This window comes from Microcebus murinus, chromosome 8, assembly GCF_040939455.1.
Source record: "Microcebus murinus isolate Inina chromosome 8, M.murinus_Inina_mat1.0, whole genome shotgun sequence".
Lineage (NCBI taxonomy): Eukaryota > Metazoa > Chordata > Mammalia > Primates > Cheirogaleidae > Microcebus > Microcebus murinus.
The window spans coordinates 22,679,275-22,700,242 of NC_134111.1; positions in this window are offsets into that span (position 1 = coordinate 22,679,275).

Sequence of the window (20,968 nt, forward strand, 5' to 3'; positions counted from 1 at the left end):
TATATATATATATATATATATATATATACACATTGGCACACGAGTGTATATATATGAGATCTGTCCAGGGAGTATCCAACCATATAATAGAAAAATAGAGATATTTATTGAAGAAAATACAAGATATAAGAAACATTGTACACAGGACAATGACACCTCAGCCCCCTACAAAGTAGGTACCTTGGGACCTCATGCAGTTCTCCCAGTGTCTTTTAACCTAACCAATACACGTTCAACATTCTTGGGTATTCTGCTTGTTGCAGGCCTTCTGGAATGTGGATCACTTTCAACAGATTCTCAACTATCTTTGAAACATTTGTGCCACACTTTTATTTGCACTGCACTCATTGCATCATTCCCGAAAGCCTTCTGAATCATCTGAATTGTTTCCAGGGAGGATTGATCAAGCTTATACAAAATTTGATGTAGAATCTGTACTTCACTCGTTCAGTCATTTTGAATGAGATGGCCACACAGTGCACATGTTCAGTCAACAGCATCTAGCATGCCACTGATTAGTACAGTCATGTCGCCATTGTTTGTACAGGCGCATTACAGTCCACTCTCCTTGGCTGTCAGGTTACGTCAATGTTGTGCAAACCATTCTCGTTATATTAACAATGACTGTATACTTTGTGGACAGACCTCAAATTAACTTCCACAGACCCATAAGTGAAAAAAAGTCTTAGTTTACTGAAAATGAAACCTATTTCAATATGCTTTATATGTAGAAATTGCTTGAAACAATACTCTAACTATTATTGAGGGCAAAGTATAGTTGTTAGAAGAAATTCCTAAAATATAGACCTAATGTGTTATGTTTATCAAGTCATGTGTTGAAATGGAAAGATAGTTTGAGAAATTCTTCAGAAGCCTTATTTAAAAAACTGGAAATATTTCAAGACTCATTTTTAGTACTAATTCATTGCCCCTGTTTATTTGTGAGCTAGAAATTATAACAGATGAATTTCATAATTGTATTCTTACGTATACAAGACAAAAAGTATTTGTTTCTTCTCCAAAAGAGAGCAAAATTGGAAAAGATATCTCACTTGAATCTTGATCAATCAAGTATCTGTCACTTAAGAAGAAACTTGATAATTATTATGACACCCACAGCAAGCCGTTGCTTTACAAGTGAAAAAGGTACACCTATGTAACTAGCTAAAATAGAGATGTGATTCTTAAAGTTTAACAAAACAGTCCCAATTCTGCCGATTTTTATTATTATAGATCTTATGGTTGCCTTTCTAACTTCTTCTTAGCACAGTTTGAGAGTATATGTTAATTGCTATCTGCTAATAATAAAAGCAGATTTTGCTGAAATCAGTCTGTAAGATCAAGAAGATCTTAATAATTTCCTCTGAAATGGATGTGAGAAATATAAATTTTATAAAAGCATTATTTATCCTGGTTGGATTCTAATAGGATGTCATGCCAATTTCATGTTGTGATTAATAAAAGCATTTATTTCTTCAAAAAATGTAATTATCAATCCAGTCAGAATATAAAAGAGAATGTATATTCCTACTTTTAAAAGATCCTCTGTAAAATTAATTTCAACATAAACTTACATGCTTATTGTCTCCCAAGAATTTCTATGAGGAAGAAAAATTACAAGTAAAATAATTGAGGAAACAATTTTTTCTATTCAGAAGCCAAGAATATACTTTATTCTCTCTCTAAAAATGTTTTTATTTTTTTTTCTCCTAAGAACAGAATTCCGAAAGCTATAATCTCCACAAAAGGTAGTAGAATGGGGTAAAATTTAGGAAGCACTATTGTATCCTTTCAAACTCATTCTGCGAAGCCAGTATCACCTTGATATCAAAGCCAGGAAAAGACACAACAACAACAAAAAAGAAAACTACAGACCAATATCCCTCATGAATGTAGATTCAAAAATCTTCAACAAAATCTCAGCAAACAGAATCCAACAGCACATAAAACAAAATTCATCATGACCAGGTGGGCTTTATGCCAGAGATGCAAGGTTGGTTCAATATACACAAATCTGTAAGTGCAATTCACCACATTAATAAAAGCAACAACAAAGACCATATGATTCTCTCAATAGATGCAGAAAAAGTATTTGACAAAATCCAGCACACTTTTGTCAGAAAAACTCTTAATGAAATAGGCATAGATGGGACATTCCTTAAAATTATTAAGGCCATATACAATAAACCTAGAGCCAATATCATACTGAATGGGGAAAAATTGAAAACATTCTTGCTTAGAACAGGAACCAGACAAGGTTGTCCACTATCTCCACTTATATTCAACATAATACTGGAAGTCTATTCCATAGCGATCAAACAAGAAAAAGGAATAGGAATTAAAGGTGTCCCAATGGGGCAGAAGAGGTCAAACTCTCACTCCTTGCTGATGATATGATATTATATCTAGAAAATCCCAAGGATTTTCAACCAAGAGACTCCTGGAATTGATAAATGAATTCAGTAAAGTCTAAGGACAGAAAATTAATACACACAATTCAGTGGAATTCACATATGCCAATAATAGTCAAGCTGAAAATAAAATCAAAGAGACATCACCTTCAATATCCATATGCAGAAGATTGAAACTGGATCCCCACTTCTCACCTCTCACAAAAATCAACTCACAATGGATAACAGACTTAAATCTAAGGTGTGAAACCTTAAGAATTCTGGAAGAAACCATTTGGAAGACTCTTTTAAACATCAGCCTAGGGAACAAATTTATGAAGAAGAGCCCCAAAGCAATCACAGCAGCAACAAAAATAAACAAATGGGACCTGATCACAGCCAAGGAAACTATCATTAGAGAAAATAGACGACCTACAGAATGGTAGAAAATATTTGCTTTCTACACAACTGATAAGGGGCTGATAACAACAATCTATATAGAACTTAAAAAAATCAATAAGATAAAATCAAGCAATCTCATCAATAAATGGCCAAAGGATATGAACAGAAATTTCTCAGAAGAAGACATAATAATGGCCAGCATTCATATAAAAAAAAAGGTGTTCAACATCTCTAATCATAAGGGAAATGAAAATCAAAATCACAATGAAATATCACCTAACTCTAGTGAGAATGGCTTTTATCAAAAAGTCCCCAAACAGCAAATGCTGGCATGGATGTGGAGAAATTGGAACACTCATACACTGCTAGTGGGACTGCAAATTAGTACAACCCCTGTGGAAAGTAATTTGAAGATAACTCAAAGAGCTAAAAATAAAAATACCATTTGATTCAGCAATGGCACTACTAGGCATCTACCTAAAGGAAAAAAGTACATTCTTAAAGATATCTGCATTTGAATGTTTATAGCAGCACAATTCATAATTGCAAAGATGTGGGAACAACCCAAGTGCCCATCAATATATGGGTGGATTAATAAAATGTGGTGTATGTAGACCATGGAATACTACTCAACTACATAAAACAATGGTGAACTAGCACCTCTTATATTATCCTGGATAGAGTTTGAACCCATCTTCCAAAGTGAGTTATCACAAGAATGGAAAAACAAGCACCACATGTACTTCCCATCAAATTGGTACTAACTGCTTAATACTAAGGTGCTCACATGGAAGTAATACTCATTGGGTGCTGGTCATGTGGGGGTTGGGGGGGGAAAACCCACAACTAATGGAAGCAGAGTGCACTGTATGGGGGAAGGGCACACTTGTAGCCCTGGCTTGGATGAGGCAAATACATTACATGTACCCACAATGTTTGTACCCCCATAGCACCCTGAATTAAAAAAAATAAATAAAATATTTAGTTATTTAAATTAGAGTTATCAGACTTCACTTCAACTGATTCTTTCACACATTTATAAAAGTTGTGATTGTCTTTCATAGTGCAATTAGAATGGGTTCCCCACTTCATAAGCCTGTTCCTCAAGTCTAAGATGAGCCACTTGTCATCAGAGTCATTATTGAGATTTTAATTGCTGATGTGAATTATGTCAAAATCTAAGAGTATGCCTTGGCACTATTGATTCCTAATAGCAAAGTAACAAAAAAAGAGCTTAATATTTGTTAAAGGATTGAGCATATCAAAAGCATGAAAATATGTCCTCACAAATTTTACATGACTGAATAAAAAATGCTTTGTGATACATGTCTTTACTATAATTTGTTGGAATGAAGTCAGGAATGAACAGAAACCATTTCAAATGGTAATACTACAGTGATTGTTATATAATGACCATTTATATGCATTCTCATTTGTTTCTAATAAATGAGAGTATGATTTATGCAAAAAATCATAAAACAATGTTTTGGCTATCTTTTTTAAAAATAGAAATTTGCATATACTTCATAAATTAAAGAAAATGAAATTAATTTTCATATTGATATCTTCCCAGGCCATCTGTTATATAATTATGTGTCAGTCCAGAGAAAGCTGGGCTAAACATGAATCAACAGCTGATACACCTCAAAAAAACAGTTATCTTTGGCAATGGTTGGTTGCCCATACCCAAGGCTACTGAACAATGAATTATTAATAATTTGTATATATAGAGATATCTTTTCGATTGTCCCAGGGTGCTACACTTAGCCTTGTTCCTTCCAATGTTGTGGTCATAAATGTAAATAGAACATTAATAAAATTTATGCCTTACTCAAATATGGAGAAGAACATAGATTATAGGATAAGGACCTAAAAAAAAAAAAAAAAAAAAGGAAAAGATACTTAACCAGAAGAACAATTAAACTAACAAAATGCAGTTTAATGGAATATTAATGATGACTAACATTTATTGATCTATTATATTCTAGGCCTTATGCTAAGCATTTTAAATGTATTATCCCATTTAATCTTTATAAAAACTCTACAGAGTAGTTATTAACATTCACACTTTACAGAGGAAGAAAATGTATAAGAATTTTCAACAACTTGCCCAAGTTCAGACAGGTACAAAGCCAGCATTCAAAGGCAGATCTGGCCACAAAAGCAGTATTCTTATCTTCTGTGTTATATTGCCTTTCATCTAAGTTCCAGAAATCTAACTCTTAGTTCAAAAAAGGAGAAAAAAGGAAGACATATGCAAACAAGACAGAGATTTTATTTTAAAGTAAGGTCAATATAAGTATCATGTACTTGCCAAAAAACACGTAAAGCATCCTGAACTTCAATTATAAAATTAGAGTGTCCAGAACAAAGCATGCAATAGTCCTAGATTGATGACTTCAATGCACACTAGTCAGTCTCTTGCATTAAATTCTGGGAGCTGCACTTCCAGATGAACATTAACAAACAGGAGAGCTGCCATAAAACAAGGACAATAAGAACGTAATAACTGCTATTAATTATTCTTGTCACCTTTCATTTAACGCATGCTATATGCCTAGTGCTATTTTGTACTTTATACAATTTTCTCACGTAATCCTCACAATATTCCTAAAAGCTGGGTATGATTCTTGTGATTTTCTAAGAAAGAAAACTAGAGCTCAGAAAGATTAAGAAATTCTCCTGACACCACATAGCTAATATATAGTAAAGCTGAAAAAGACACTGGGTTTATCTAACCACAAAGCCAGGGCACTTCCTATTATGCTACCTTGCAACGCTGAAAGGAATTGAGGAAGTTTAGCACTAAGAAGACAAATATTAGAAGGATTAGGCTTATATTACACAGTTCCAAAGGACTAAACTAGAAACAACTGGAAGGAGATTAAAGAAGACATATTTTCCTACAACGAGGATTTTCTAATGGCCAGGCCACTTGGGCCATGTAATTTCAAGTCATACCAAGATGATGACCTGTCACTTGATGCTACTTGCTCCCACGTGGACCCGTTTCTGACTCATGGCATTTTTACTTGTGGTTTTCTTTGCCTGGAGTGCTTTTTTCTTGCATCTTCTCTCCAGAGAGGTAGCAGTTGAGCTAAAGCCTTAGTGATAAAGAGTATCTTCTTTGATTATTCTTGGAAAAGTAGCCCTCTCTTTACAATTTAAACATTGCCTTTGCTTATCTGTTGTGAAATTGTTGTCTTTTTTTTCCCCCCACTAGAATGAACTTTCCAAGAGAAGAAACATGAGGACTATGCAAGGCAGAGACACTCAGTGAATATTTGTTGAATACTGTAGAAGCTATTCATGCCTTAGATGCGGTATCATTAGATTAAGGTCTTTTTACTCTAAGGATCTATAACTACCTTTTTAGCTTAATTTAAAAAAGGTAGCAAATGGGAGATAGTCTCTATAGAGATTGTATTGTGTATTCAAAACAATTTAAAACTTTGCATTAGTCACAAGTAAATAATGTTTAAGAGCACATATGTACAAAGAAATATACAATCATGTTGTGGAACTTATTAAAAAACACTGAAAAATTATGCAATATAGTAAGAAGTCTTTAAAATAAGATAACTGCTAATTGTATTTCATACAAATTTGCAAAATCCACACACTGTGCTCCTTGTGTGAGAGTATGTACAGGCAACATGGCAAAAGATGCTATTTTTAGAGCATATCTACAGCAAAAATGAAACTATGACTTAGCACCATAATAACCATTTTCTTAATGCTTCCAATGTGTTGAGGATAGGGCAGACCATCACAAATGTATTGTTTCTTTTTTAAAATACAGCATTTTTAAAATACAGTTTTTTTTTTAAAGACAGGTGTTTTTTTTTAGACTAGAGTTCAACCTGTAACTGTGAACAATCAAGTAAGATAACGGGCCGGGCGCTGTGGCTCACGCCTGTAATCCTAGCTCTTGGGAGGCCGAGGCGGGCGGATTGCTCAAGGTCAGGAGTTCAAAACCAGCCTGAGCAAGAGTGAGACCCCGTCTCTACTATAAATAGAAAGAAATTAATTGGCCAACTGATATATATATAAAAAAAAAAATTAGCCGGGCATGGTGGCACATGCCTGTAGTCCCAGCTACCAGGGAGGCTGAGGCAGAAGGATCGCTCGAGCCCAGGAGTTTGAGGTTGCTGTGAGCTAGGCTGACGCTACGGCACTCACTCTAGCCTGGGCAACAAAGCGAGACTCTGTCTCAAAAAAAAAAAAAGTTAGATAACGCCCTACCTTTGGACCAGCCTAAAGACTTCAAAAAAAAAAACCAAAAAAACAAAACAAATGTTTTTTAATACATGTTTTAAATACAGTTTGATTAAAAAATATAGCTTGGTATTGTTTCTTTTAATCCTCAAAACACACCTGTGATAGACAGTTTCTGATGAAGTAATAATTCTCTCATTTTATAGATAACGAAAGTGAAGTGTAACAGACTTAAGAAATTTGCTTGAACATACAAAGTTTATACATGATAAAATTATATATAAAATTTAGAACAATCTATTTCAACACACTCACTATTTAATGCTAATCATTCCATCATACAATCTTATCCAAAATATCAATAAAGCAAAAGAGGGCATAGCTGATGTTTCCCAGAGTAGATACATAAAACTGGACAATGTTCTATATTTTTTTTCAATATTTGAAATTTATACATGAAGAAGTCACTTTTGAGGTCAATTTGCACCAGATAGTTCTTTTTAAGGTTCTAACAAACACTTCAGAAAAGGATTACAAGGAAAACAGAAAAAACCATACCTCTTTGTGGTAAACTAGTGAAATGTCACACTATAACTCATTTTCCTCTCCTCCACAGTACTGTAGTGTTTGAGAGGCTGCTCTGCAGAAGAGGAAACATTTTATGCTCTGAGGTTGTAGGGCGCAGAACTAGGATCAATAGAGAAATGTTCCAGGGAGAGATTTTGGCTTAATATGAGGAAAAAAAATTATAAAGTAGGAAAATAAACTGCCTCGAGAATGTGGCTGGCACATTAATGAAAAAGCACTTTTAGAGACAGGGAAAGTCTGAATTTTCAAAGTTATAGAAGAGGGGTCAGCAAGCTTTTTCTGTGATGTTTCAGACAGTAAATATTTTAGGCTTCGGTAGTTGTGTGGTCTCTGTGGCAGTTACTTAATTCTGCCCTTGTCGGACAAAAGCAGCCATAGAGAATATGAAGGTGGATGGGTATGGCTGAGTTCCAATAGATCTTTTTTTTTTACAAACAGGCTACAGCCATATTTGGCCAGAGGGACAAAGTTTGCAAGCCCCTATTATAAAATGTATTAATCAGGATATTTTCATTGCTGTTGCAAAACCTCCAAATTTCAGTGGCTTAATATGAGGAATGGCAAACTAGGACCCACAGGCTGATCTGCTCCATGCCCTATTCAATGATTCTCAAGAAAAGAATAGTTTTTACATTTTTGAAGAGGAAGAGGAAGAAGAAGGAGAAGGAGAAGGAGAAGGAGAAGGAGAAAGAGAAGGATAAGGAGAAGCAGAGGAGGACAAGGAAGAAAGAGAAGGAAGAGGAAAAAAAGGGAACACAGATTGTAGTTCACAAAGATTAAAATAAAATATCTACAAAGTGGACCTTTCATAGAAAAAGTGTGCCAACCTAAACATATGTACCTTGTTAGAAAGATTTCTTCTAGGCAGATGTGAGGATTTATTTTATTTTTATTTTTTTGAGACAGAGTCTCACTTCGTTGCCCAGGCTAGAGTGAGTGCCGGGGTGTCAGCCTAGCTCAAACTCCTGGACTCAAGCAATCCTCCTGCCTCAGCCTCCCCAGTAGCTGGGACTACAAGCATGTGCCACCATGCCTGCTAATTTTTTTTTCTATATATATTAGTTGGCCAATTAATTTATTCTATTTTATAGTAGAGATGGGGTCTTGCTCTTGCTCAGGCTGGTTTCAAACTCCTGACCTCAAGCAATCCGCCCGCCTCGGCCTCCCAGAGTGCTAGGATTTCAGGCATGAGCCACCGTGCCTGGACAATGTGAGGATTTAGATACTTTGCATTTTGTAATCCTAAGATCTTCCATATGGAGCCAATAAATTTACTAAAGTGTAAGAAAAAATATGAGGATGACACAGAGGATACATGACTTTCTTATGTAAGAAGCGATATTCATTATTTTTGCCTACATTTCATTAGACAGAGTTAATCACATGTCTCCACTTAGATACAAAAGGACTGAGTTATAAAATGCTTGGACAAATATCTTTCTCCCAATACTTACTTTACTCTGTGGATAAAGAGCATGGGTCTTTCACCAAAAAGTAGTTGCCTTCACCACATACCCTGTTTCCCAGAAAATAAGACAGGGTCTTATATTTATCTTTCCTCAACAAAAGACACCCTAGGGCTTATTTTCAGGGGATGTGTTATTTTCCCCTCAAAGCCACAGCTTGCAGCACACACAGGATGGCCAGGACCTGACAGGGGGAGACGACCTTGTTGTTGGTGGGGCTGCCCGCAACTTTCCGGTCACCTTGGGGCTAGTAGCTGTCATGATGGGGCAGATGAGGAGGGCTGCTCATCTACTTTACCACTCCACGATGAAATGCATGGGTTGTGCAGATACACTGCGTAGCCACGCCCATCACTAGGTCTTATTTTGGGGTAGGGCTTATATTGCACAAGTGCTTAGAAATCATTCTAGGGCTTATTTTATGGGTAGGTCTTATTTTGGGGGAAACACAGTAGAAGAAAGATGCAAATCAGGTGGAGGCTTGAAATAAGTACAACCTCAACAGGCATTTTAATTACAAGACATGATGTTTCTATGTTCTACAATACCAAAAGTTGTAGAAATATACAGGTTACTTATGCCTAATCTGAAAATTCAAAATCCCAAATGCTCCCAAATCTGAAACTTTTTGAGCTCTGTCATAATGCCACAAGTGGAAAATTCCACATCTAACCTCCCGCAATAAGGTCACAGTCAAAACACAGGTGCACAACATACAGTTTATTCAGCATCCTCAAGGAAAAAAAGACACTCCCAGCCCTCCTCAGCTGTGATATATTTTTTACTTGTGTTCCCTGAGCCCCCACAAAACCACGCCCACAAAGGGTAATGAAATGGCACATGCAGGCTGGAGGCACCAAGTGGCAGGTTCCCCACAATGCCCCACATGGGGCCAAGACCTACATGCATTACTCACTGGTTTTTGTGGGCATTTTTTGCTTATTCTCCTCATTATTGTATAAAGATATTGTTGCAAATGTTAAAAAGGTCTGAAGATACCCTGTGGATAATACTGATAAGAAAAAGAGTGAGCATTTATGTTTATCTAAGAAAGCCAAGCTGTTGGAGAAATCAGACAGTGGTGAAAATGTGAAATGTCACATAGAAGAGTATGGTATTGGAATGGCCACTGTATATGACTTGAAGAAACAGAGGGACAAACTGTTGAAATTCTATGCTGAAAGTGATGAACAGAAGTTAATGAAACATAGAAAAACACTTCATAAAGCTAAAAATGATAATCTCTATTGTGTATTGAAAGAGTGAATCCTTCAGCTTTATGGTGAACGCATGCCACTTACTGGTATGCTGATCATGAAACAAGCAAAGATCTATCACGATGAACTTAAAATTGAAGGGAACTGTGACTATTCAATAGGCTGGTTAGGCTGGTTACAGAAATTTATGGTGAGGCATAGCATTAAATTTTTAAGAATGTGGAGTAAGGAAGTATCTTCTGATCACAAAGCAGCAGAAAAAGTCGTTGAAAAGTTAGCCAACATCCTTGCTGATGAAAATCCGATGCCAGATAATGCTGATGAAACATCACCATTTGGGCATTATTTCCCCAGAAAGACACCAACTATAGCTGATTAGCCAGACCCTGAAGGAATTAAGGATGCCAAGGACAGAATAACTGTTCTGGGATGTGCTAATGCAGCAGACGAGCATAAGTGTAAACTTGCTGTGAGAGGCAAAAGCTTGCATCCTTGTTGTTTTTAAGGAACAAATGTCTTACCAGTCCATTATTATGTTAACAAAAAATGTAGATCTCCAGGGAGATCTTTTCTGGTGGTTTCACAAACATTTTGAACCAGTGGCTCATGTTCACTGCAGGAAAGCTGAACTGGATGATTATGGCAAGGTTTTTTTTTTTTTTTGAGACAGAGTCTCGCTTTGTTGCCCAGGCTAGAATGAGTGCCATGGCATCAGCCTAGCTCACAGCAACCTCAAACTCCTGGGCTCAAGCGATCCTTCTGCCTCAGCCTCCCAAGTGGCTGGGACTACAGGCATGCACCACCATGCCCGGCTAATTTTTTCTATATATATTATTTGGCCAATTAATTTCTTTCTATTTATAGTAGAGACGGGGTCTCACTCTTGCTCAGGCTGGTTTTGAACTCCTGACCTTGAGCAATCCGCCCGCCTCGGCCTCCCAGAGAGCTAGGATTACAGGCGTGAGCCACTGCGCCCAGCCAATGGCAAGGTTTTGTTATTCCTTGACAATTATTCCTCTGCTCACCCTCCAGCTGAAATTCTCATCAAAAATAATGTTTATGCCATGAATTTTCCCCCAAATGTGATTCATTAGCTCAGCCATCTGACCAACCAGAGTATACTTAGATCAATGAAGAGTAAATATTATACAAAAGTACTTTCTTGAACAGTGTGTTAGCAACAGTGAACAGAAGTGCAGTTGTGGAAGATTTCCAAAAGGAATTTAGTATGAAGGATGCTATATATGCCATTGCCAACGTTTAGAACACAGTGAGTAAAGACACAGTTGTACATGTCTGGCACAAGCTCTGGCCTGCAAATATGTTCAGTATGATGATAAATGATGAGGTGATTTGAAAGACTTTGTATATCGAAAGAGAAAATGTCTGATCTCCATATATAAGCAAAACATATACTTTCAGAGTCCATCGGTAAGTTGGAAGGAGTGTATATCAAAGAAGTTTTTAACATCTCTAATGAAGCTCCAGTTGTTCACGTGTTAACTGATGGTGAAAGAAGTAAAATGGTTCTGAATCAACATGATTTTCATAATAGTGACGCTAAAGATGACGTTGTTAACACTGCAGAAAACATGTCTAGAAATAACATGATGAAAATGCATGATGGGCTCATTGAAGGACTAGAGGTGCACACATTCATAGCAGGACAAGAAATCATGTCAATTTATAAAATCAAAGAGGGATTTCTAATACAAAAAATGTCGTTACTGAGGCAGATAACTCTGGAGGAACATTTTAAAAGCCACCCAGCAGAAGGTCTACTCTTAACCAGAAGACTCACTTCCTGGTCCCTCAGATGCTTCTGATGTTTCTTCTCATCTAGAAAAATAAGATACAGTACACAGTAACCTTTTAATCAAAACACAGCATCGTAGGTAGAGACTGACAGCCTGCCATGGTTTGTTGTTGCTGTTGTCTAACACCTGATCCAGGTACTCTGGTAATGCTACTGTGCTGCTTAGTTACCGGGAACACATTATTTCTTCACTGTATTAATGGTGTGTCATAATTTTTACTGTTAAGTATTCATGTGTGAGTAGTATGAAAAAAATGATTTCGTGTCATACCATATAAATTCAGAGTCAGGAATCAGGGTGATGCCAAACAACCACAAATTTTTCACATGGGTGGCTGAGATAGTGACACCTTTGCTTTCCAATGGCTCAGTGTACACAAACTGTGTTTCATGTACAAAATTATTAAAAATATATAAAATTACTTTCAGACTATGGTATAAGATATATATGAAATATAAATTAATTTTGTGTTTAGACTTGGGTCCCATTCACAGAATATTTCATTATGTATATGCAAATATTCCAAAATCTGAAAAAAATATGAAATCTAAAACACTTCTGGTCCCAAGCATTTTGGATAAGGGATACTCATTGTATAACATCTATGGGCTGGATAGGGCAGAATCGCCCTGACACAGTCCCCCATAACTTCTTTCTTTTCTTTGATCACAAATGGCATGAGAGTTTTCTAAACATAGAGTCTAATGGCTTTTGTCTCATAAATCTCTTCTTTTAGTTATACTTACATAAGACTCTCACTATTACATACTTCTCTGAGAAAATTACAAAATCTCAAGAAATACTTATGTCAAATGAATTGGCAGTGATGCAATCATTTTTTCCCTTTGGTCTCGATTAAAATAAAAAGCAAATTAATCATTTGGTTTAGAAAATTTCAATGTGGCTTTTTCTACTTTTCACTTCACTTCATAGTCTCTATTTTTGGACATTCACTAAGTCAAGCTTTTTGTGATTTATTCTCAGTTGTTAAATTTCTAAAATCTCAATTAGGAAAGATAGAAACATAATTTTTTGAAATAACATTTTTATCATGTTATTATTTCAATGCTCATTCTCATAGATTTTACCATGAGAAAGAGACAAAGAGAGAGAGAGACAGATTGAAATCTGAAATAAATATTGCTATTTGCTGTAGTAAACATCATTAAAGGCATGAGAGACTAATTGACAAGACTTTAAAAATGAAGCTCTATTTTAAAAGAAAATGTTATAATCACTCAAATAATTAAATACAAAGAACAGTGGGCATAATAGAAACTTCAGACAAGTGATCAACAAAATTGTCAATAAATCAGATAAAACCAAGGATAACAGAAAGGACCAAATGGTAGTTAAGAAGAAAATAAACTTAAATTAATCTTCAGGATTTATTGAGACAACAAAACCAATAACAAGCACACCATATAATTCAAAATCATTGACCAAAGTAAAGAAGTAGGATCAACCAATACTTTGTTTTAAGTAACGAACACTGGATCTGCACTATGTAATAAGAATGTGGCTAAATGGCACTGTTCCAAGGCTAGCTGAATTCTTTGAAACACAAAGTAAAAATGAGATAGAATTGAGGTAAATTTAGAAATAGTCACAAAGAAGCCATTGTTGTATTTCTTAATTGCTTTAATGTATATAGAACACTATGGCATTTCAGGTATCTACATTAAAAGATGTTGCCATTAAGTTTAGAAAATATAATGCTTTAGTCGAAGGAATTCCTAGGAAAAATCTTTCTCGAGACTGGTTTTCTTAGTTTTCAGCCTAGTTTTTCCTGTATCATATCATAAGAAACCCTTGAGATAGTCACCAGGTAATCAAATACATTCCGTTATGTTAACCATTTTGTTATAATGACATAAGTGTTGGCTTAAACTTTGAATTAGTCGGTTTATTTGCTGGAATGAAGTGAAGAGTCTAACAGCTGAACACATTTGGAGTCAACGAATCAGAACCTTAACTCCATTCAACTGAACTAAAGGAAAATTGTGAGGTTTTTTTCTTAGTGGAATCTTGCCATAGTTGAGGTGCCCTCTGGCAAAGCTGTCACTGCTCTACACACTGGGACCCTTTGATAGAAACACTGCTTCTTTTCCCGTGGGAAAGGATTATCCAGTCTTTCTGCTGAAGATATTCTCTTTTCCCTATATCAGTGTGTGCTGGCCACCTCTCTACCCTAGAGACCATGAGTTACATCCTCCAGCTGGGGACATAGCTTCCCTTATTACTGATGGTGGGAGAAAGCAATTCAGTGATTTGTATTGTTTTTATAGGTTACTTTAGAACAGTTTTAAAAACTTAAAAATCTAAGATGGGTGCCAGGTTTGTAACCTTTTTGGCAATCCTGGATAACCCTGTGATGACTCTTGGACATTCTACCCACCAGTAATGTCTCCTCCTTAGACATCCCTACATGTTCTCTCCCAGAGAGAGAATTTACCGTCTCTCCCAAGAAGAATTAAGGGTCCCTATTAGCCAAGAAAAAAATTCAATTTTAAGCATAAAAGTGGATGGACACAAGGAAGCCAGGTACCCGAGACAGAGTGATCTGATCCTCTTCTTTCCATTTACCTAGAAGAAGACTTTGTAATTTCACTTTTAAATTTTTTTTCTAATTTGGCCATTTTTGTTCACCCCTATGTCTTGCCAACCTATGATATGACAACAGGGATACATTTGTATTTTTCACAAGCCTTTTATGATTTCTATTTTCTTTTGCCCACTTGGGATGAGGACCAAGTTTATATCTGTAAATTATAACAGGGTCTCTTCTGGTTCTGACCCAGCCAGGAATTCAGGATAATAGCAGGCTTTAAAATCCTAAATCAACAAAACTACATAGGCAAAGTCGCTCAAAGGGATCTTTGAGTCAAACATTTGCGAACTATACTCTACATGATTACCAAACACTGTGCATATATATCTGTATTCCCTGGGCTCACCTGCCTGAGAGAACTCTCTGGCCAAAGGGTCATAAACATAGAGCAGGAAAGAAGTGCTAAGGAATTAGCATGAGGCCTGAGACCATGGCAGTCTCATTGTACTTTGATCTCTTCTACAGAGGCTTCCCAGAGTGATTATTACAAGATACCTGGGCAAAACAGCAAGGCTTCTTGTATTTAGCGTCAGTAACTATGCAGCATCACTTCTATCAGACATTTTTACTCTGTTTTATTGGTCAACACAGTCATAACCCAGACCACAATAAAGCAGTCATAAAGCCAGTGAGTAAATAGACCTCACTTCTCAATGAGAAAAGTGTCAGAGAATTTGTGTTCATCTTTATTCCACCACTTCATGTTTTCTCAGATCAGATCCAGATAAAATACTTGTATCTATATCCTTGACTCCAGGTCTACATTTTGGAGGAAACACACAAAGACCATCTGATCTCTGTTGTTTCCTTTTTGAGATTAAAAGATTTCAGGGCAGAATTGGTGAATCAGTAGCTTCCATTATGCCAAGCTGCTGATTGATGATCACTTATTTGAAAATGTACCTTAGGCTATGCATTATTTCCTTATTTATGGGATCATTTTTCTTCTCTAATAATTTTCCAGGTTTTCTTAGAAAATAACAATATTATGAGGTTTTTTTCTTTTAGTTTTGCACAGATAAATTTACCTAGTCCCATTGGATAGTAGTGGAAATGAATCAGATTCCTCTAGTAACCTGTAGCTTTCAGAGAAGCCTGTCTTCCTCAGTTGCTGGAGTAGCCAAAGAATGAAATATTTATTTTAGAAATATTACAAACAACATTACACATATAAGTTTCAGAATAATAATACTTGCCCATTATACATTCATTGCAGAAGACCTTATAAATCAAACTTATATATGAAAAGGCTAATTTTATTAAATGTGTCCATAAGAAGGGATGTGGGAAAATTAGGAACATGCACAGAAACTAATAAATGCACTGCTAAGATGAGAAGCAAGCAAAAGTACCATATGAAAACCTAATATATACATCACAGGCCCAAATTTCCCCTATTCATGGGGAAGTTATAAATCTAACATCTACAAATACTTCTACAGCTTTGACCTACGTAGTTCAGACCCAGGGCAGTGTTGCAGTTAAAATGACACAGCCCATGAAAATAGAACAAATTCAAAATAATTCAAGTCTTTTGCTTGACTTGTACTTCTTGAAATACCATGAAGGTGACAAATAGTCCAGAGGAATGGTTTTTAAATTTCTTTTTATTTTTCTGTCTTTGACAGGCATCCCATATTCCAATACCTCCCTCATCTCTCATTCCAAAAGGTTCTCCTTAAAAAAAATCTCCATCTACAGCCCTAGCCTGTGTGTCTTATATTCACATATTTCCTCTACTCTTGATTTTGTTTTTGTTTTCTAGAAATTGACTAAGCCTGTTTTGCTAGGATTGGAAAATTTGAGCTGGATAATTCTTAAGGGGTATAAAGGTCACATGTAAGCACCCATTCAACTCATATGCTTATAAAATATAAAACATTTCAACATTTCATTGCTCATTTTCACAAGGTCTGAAATTCCTTAAACTTTTGCCATTTTTCCATTGATAAAGTATAGGAAGAGGGTGTAGTTGGAAAAGGTACATGGTACTTTGTTGTCCGACATACCTCAACATTATCTAGTTATGACCTGGAAAAATAGAATAGGACATTGGTCACATTAAGACAAAAGTCACATAGAAGACAAGCTTATGCTGAGTTTTTAGCCAGCCTCTCACACTTAAGGCCGAAGTAGGAGGTTCAGATTTCACTCTGTGACTCTCCTACTATGTTAGTTTTTAAAATAAATAAAGAATATGTTTGATTTTTCCAAGCAAAAGACATCCTATTTTATTGTACGCACAAATATCAATCGAGAACCATGAAGAAACAGCAGAATGGAGACAGTAGCTAAAGGACAGTTCCTGAGCTCCCCAATTTACTTAGCTTAGAGACCACTTCCAGTTTATTTGTTTGTGTGTTTGTTGGAGGTGGAGGGGTTCTTGCACAGGCAAAGCCTCTTTATGGGGGGTGGAGTGGAGAGGAAAATATCTAGGAACATGAACATGTTAATAAATGTCAACCTACCTCACTTTCTCTTCTGCTAATTTTGGCAGAGCCCCAGCAAAAGATACTGCATTTTTAAATATCTTACTCGTAATTTATCTAAAACTACATTATCGTTTTTTAATGAAATGTATGAAATTTTGTCTGGATTTCACTGGAGCCTGGCTGAATTCAACTATAATATCTTATCACAAAATTCTCATGGATGGAGAAATCACAGCTTCAAGAAAATTAAACACATTAACAGGGGTAAATCCAGAGTATTTAAGTCAAATAAACAAAAAAAAATGTTATGGGTAAGTTAGAAAATTAATAGTTAAAACTATTAAAACTATTATATTGTTACAAGTGTGTTAAAGTCTTTTTTTAAACCAGCTGTGGTTAAAATATCATTTGTTTTTTTTTTAATTTATAAATTAAATGTTTATAAAAACATGTTTATAAAAACATGTTATAAAAACATGACCGTGTGAAGATATTGCCAAGACTCTCCCTTAAGTCTCTTAAACTTTAAAAATTTCATGATAGACTCGTGTCTGTACATTAGTAATAGCATTTAATTATTTCCCCAGCCCCAAACCAATTCACCCTCCCATCAGCTCCTACACATACACATACAGGGAGGAAAAGATATCCTTAGGAAAAAACAGCCATTAGATACTTCTCATAACAAACAAAGCAAATACCAACCATCTTCCTGGGTGTGTAACACTCAAACTGGGCTCTGATATGCACAGAGAAAAGTTGGTCAATGTCTGTTCCTTTGCCACACAAGGTTCTGGATGCAAAGGAAGGGGGTCAGTCTCCAACCTGGACGGAGGTCTTACCCTGGTTTCCCAGGACTAGGATTGGTGAGCATGATTATCTCCATATACAAGGACCTCCTCTGGTCAGGAATCTGCCTTTTGTTTTTCTTGGTGTGCCTCTGCATTTCTATTCTGTTGAACAAATGTTTGCAAACCTCTTCTCAAGTCCCTCTGGCTGACAGCTCATTGCAGGCTCTATTCTGAGAACAACGTGTTCTGACAGAATGTCTTCCTGGGTTGCTGATATTCTGAGTCTAGCATATGAGTTCCATTCAGTACTCATGCCACTATACTCCTGTTCCGGGGAGTGATTCAGTCCTGATAAAAATGTCACTATTTATGGCACGGAATCCAGGAATGTCCCTTAGTGCATACTGTGCACGTTAAAATCTGTGATGCTGTTAAGGTCGTGTTTAGAGGAAAATTTTAATAAAGTTTATGATTAGTTAAAATGCTGAATGACTTTCCCCCCCAAGGTTAAATTTGAAAAAAATGTTCACTATGAATACTCCTTTCAACCGTTTACCAAAGATCCTTGATAGCAATGGGGTAACGAAAAGATAAAAGTTAGTAGATGTGAAAAAGAAAAAATGTAGATATTGTTATTTGCAGAAGACATGGTTTTATACTTAAAATATTTAAAATCACCTAAATACAAACTTAGAATAAGCAAATAAACTTAAATCATTGAATACGAGATCCATATAAAAATCAACTGTACTTCTGTGTTCTAGGAACAATTAACAAACAAAAATTTGAGAAATGATACAATAATTATTGCATCAAGAAAATTCTTCAATATCTAGAATAAATGTAATGAAGATGGGTAAGAGCTATACAAGAAAACTAAAGAAAAAGATATTGCTAAGGTATGTTTCAAAACATTTAGATGAACACAGGCAAATCTATTTTTTTTTTCTCTGTTTGGAAGACCCAATATTTTAAAGATGTCAGTTCTGTCAAAACTAAACTGTAAGTAAATTCAGGGCAACCTCAGGCAAAATTTCCACCCTTAAAAGAATATGGCTACTAACAATCTGAATTTAATATTTACATGAACATGAGTATGCCCAAAAATGACTTAGCATATTTAAAGGACAATAAATATTATCACCACTATGATCTGAGTGTTTGCGTCCCCCAAAAATTCGTATGTTGAAATCCTAACCTTTAGGGAAACAGAATTAGGAAGTGGGGACTTTTGAGAGGTAAGTAGTCAACAGGATTAGCACACTTATAAAAGAAACCCCAGAGAGCTACCTTGCCCCTTCCACCACGTGAGGACAGAGCAAGAAGGCACCATCTATGAAGCAGAGAGCAAACCCTTACCAGACACAGAATCTGCCAGGACCTTGATTTTGAACTGTCCAGCTTCCAGAATTGTGAGAAATAAATATTCGTTTACAAGCCACCCAGTCTATGGTATTTTGTTATAAGAGCCTGCATGGGCTCATACGCCCCAAATGAAGACTTATAAAGCATAATAAGACTGTGGTGTTGGTAATAAGGTACACATATAAGACAAAGGAACAAAAAAGAGAACACACAGCAGACTCACCCATATGCAGTCCCTTGATTGAGCACAAGGTGACACTGCAGCATGGTGGGAAAATGATGGTCTTTTTAATAAATGGTGCTGGGTGAATTGAATATCTGTGAAGCAAAAGAAAATGAGAGTTTGAATGTCTAAGTCTTGTAGAATTCTGACGAAATTGACAGGGAGACACCAGCTACTTCAACAATCTGATTTTTTTTTTTAATTCCCCTTGGTACGTGTTTTGCTTTTAAAGGTACAGTAGGCGACTGGTATAACTGAATGTTTTACCACCATGTAACAAGAAAGGTCATTAGCTTTCTATCCTGTAGTTTCTGGTTCTTAATATTCACTTCTCCATTTTCTCCTTTAGTAAATTCCACATTGTATGTTCTATTCCCTAAGCATGACTTGTCTAAAGTTTAACTAAAGTAGCAGCTCACCACAAAACAAATAAACAAAAATACAGTAGCTTAAGTAAATTATATACTATTTTTTCATCCTATATAAGTGATTGCTGTATTGGTCAGATAAGAAACAGAATCTATTCTGGTGACATAAAATAGGAAAGAATCCACTAAGAAGTTTATACACTACATGGAATTGTTAGGTAGGCAGAAGGAATTGACTCTAGGCAGACATTCAAGGAACTGCCAAACTGCTTCTGTAGAACCGGTCTGCTAAGGGAAATGCTGCTAATCCATGCTATAGACCACACAGTCTAGCTGTGATCAGAAAGCTGCCACATCAGGAAGCCATTGCCAGCAATTCTAGTCCTGAAAGGACCAAACCACTCTGGTGACATATATTCCAGAAGTTCTGGTCTCCCAGCTTCATGCAGCTCACTTTCCCTTTCTGTTTCACATGCAGGCATCTGTCTACTGGAACACAGTTATTCTTGGAACCCTACCTACCAGAGAGCCTAGGAAACAGTCCATTCTAGAAAGAGGTTGGTGTGAAAATTGATTCAACTGATCTAGAGCATACTTCCCAGCTTCCAAAATATCTAAATTTCTGTAATAATAAAAAAATGTCTTTTATTAAGTATCTACTTGGTGCCAAATGAAGCTAATTTATTTCTTCTAATTTATTTCGTCTAATGCTTTAAATTAAGTTTTTCTATAGACAGAATTTAATATTCTCTTTAAAATGAAGATAAAGAAATGAACTAATAATTAAAACAATAAAATACAATTATAAAATTTGTAAAATTTGCCCAAGTTCGTAAATCTAATTATGCAAAGCCAAAGCACAGAACCAGTTGTGTGTGGCTGAAAGAATGGGATTTTTCTATTTCTTGTTTCCTTCAATACTTAAATGGTATCAGTATAAGCTAAGATTTTTATTTTCAAATTTTAGGAACTTACTTATCGGCAGACTAAGACAAACTGAAGATGTTTGAAAAAGTTGTGTTAGTTTTAAAGAATGGGCAAACTTAATAAAAAAACAATGGCTGGCATGGTGCTTAGATC